We start from the raw sequence: 2,640 nt of genomic DNA on the forward strand, positions 1-2,640 counted from the left end.
AAATTTATGATTTTTAGATTTGATAAAGTCCATCAGCCGGCTTTGACCAAAATTGGCCGATGGACCAAAAAATATCGGAATGATATACAACCAATTTCTATGAGCTCAAACTATTCTATTGAATGTGAAAATGCTCTCTAACATCATTACTATATATTATATCAAGAGCAGTAATTTTTTGAACATAATTTGGCCATGATAAATGAAACAACAACACAACAATTTACAAAACAAAAAAATTCCTATGAGCTTACTTTACCCAATCCAATAAAAAAAAAATTAGAACACATCAATTTACAACAACACAACATAACAATTTATTTCTCTATCTAAAAGAACAATTTAAATCAATTAACTGATATTCAAATTAGTCAAATTGATCATAGAATCATTCGACTGATATAAACAATTGATTTGATTGGGAAGTTATTAGGAAGGGAACAAAAACGAATCATTTTGACTGATAGAAAAATTTAGTTGACTGATTCAGTTTCTGAAGTAAACAGAGACAAATCAATTCGATTGATATGGTAAATCAATTGATTAGTTCAGTTTCTGAAGTTAACAGGGATGAATCAATTTGACTGATAAAAAATTAGTCGACTGATTGAGTTTCTGAATTGAACAGAGACGAATCGATTCGACTGATACACCATCGATTTGACTGATTACTATATCAATGGACTAGATGCCAAATAGATTCGATTGATTCACAAATGATGTTGAAAGCTAAATATAAATGATACGGCGATTATGATCACTCAAGCACACCATATTTGAGATTCTTGATCCCTCCTCTTTCTTAATATATGAAAATTTCAATTTTTAGAGTTTCTAAAGTCCATCTGTCAATTTTGACCAAAATCAGCTGATGGGCCAAACAATATCAGATTGGCATGCGACCAATTCCTATATGCTTGGACTAGTCTCCTGAATATATCCATGACCTCAAACAACATTGTGATACACCATCACGAGAGTAGCGATTGTTTGAACACGATTCTTCCATGAGAAATGATGGCGGAAGTAAAAAATAAAAATGATACAACAATGATGAGCACTCAAACACATCATATTTGAGATCGTTGATCTCTCCTCTTTCTTATGATATGAATTTTTTATTTTTAGAGTTGCTAAGGTCTATTAGTTGATTTTAACCAAAATTGGTTGATGGACCAAACAACATCAAATTAACATAAGACCAGTTCCAATGTATTCAGGATGGTATCTTGAATAAATTCATGCCCTCAAACATCATTATAATACACCATATCGAGAGCAATGATTTGTTGAACACTACTTTATATAACATATAAAGTTTACACAATACTTTACACAATCCGATACAAAAAAAAAATTAAAATACAACAACACAATAATTTACAGCAACACAACACCAATTTTACAAAATCCAATAACAATCCATTAGATTGTCTAAATAGTGAAAGTCTATCATCCATTTTTCAAACATTGCATCCAAAACATTCTAATTTTTCATACCAACACTCACAATTTATATATCTATATAAAAGAACATATGAATATAACATAGCTAGATAATATTACATTGAGATATTTAAATATATTTAGCAAAATACATATCTGAATATATTTAACAAAATATACATATATGTTCATTCATCACAAAGATAGGATTGTGTGCCAAATACATACAAAAGTTGAGCACTAACCCAAAAGAATGCTAATACAAGAACACCAATACATGTATTAACTTGTTGGAGGGATTCTATATGATCTTTTATTATGACCCAATTGTTTGCACCTACTATACTTGTGTTTAACCTTTCCTATGTGCTTGGGCAGGATCCTTGCCTTCTTCCTTCTTCTAGGTTGCACAAGGCTACTAGATGGTAAAACAATATTATTTACTTCTACATGAAATATGATCCATGTAAGTATTTTTCCAAGTTTTAAATAAGAAATAATGCTCACAATACTTATATGGGTCCATGTTCATGTATAGACACACTGCCATAGCGTGTGAGGAAGGAAGCCCTAAAATTTGAAACTCGTCGTAATCACATTTACAAAACTCCATGTCAATTATATAGGATGATGAAGAAGTTTATACCTTCATTTCTTTTCTGGTATGTGGATGAACCGTATAGTACCCAATTTTTTATTTCCCAATGTCAATCTCCTTCATAGCTAATGGTGTCAATACTCTTGGAGAATTAGCCACTTGCTCCCTATGGTTATAAAACCAATGAGCAACCTTCCTTCTTGTGTTGTTTATTAGTATTGTAATTGGGGTTCTCAGGTCTTCTTGAATAATGCATTCATGCTTTCAAACAATTCGTTGTCAATATTGAGTACCTTCTACCAGGGAAATGTGCATTTGCCATTTGTAGGTTCTATTTTTTTAAGTCATTTATAAGCATCTACATGTGTCTCTAACATAGTTAGCATGATTTGATCAAATTATGGAATTATATTTGTTCTAGCTGTAGTCCAAAATAATCCTAATATAGGTCTGTCATGAGTATCTGTAACCATATTACAAGACAAATAATGACAAAATAATCCAAGGTAAATAGTAGGGTAAACTTTACTTATTGCAAATAACATTCCATAATATCCGTCAGATATAATTGTCATATTTAATAGATCAACTACAAG

The sequence above is a fragment of the Zingiber officinale genome, chromosome 7B (assembly GCF_018446385.1).
Source record: "Zingiber officinale cultivar Zhangliang chromosome 7B, Zo_v1.1, whole genome shotgun sequence".
Lineage (NCBI taxonomy): Eukaryota > Viridiplantae > Streptophyta > Magnoliopsida > Zingiberales > Zingiberaceae > Zingiber > Zingiber officinale.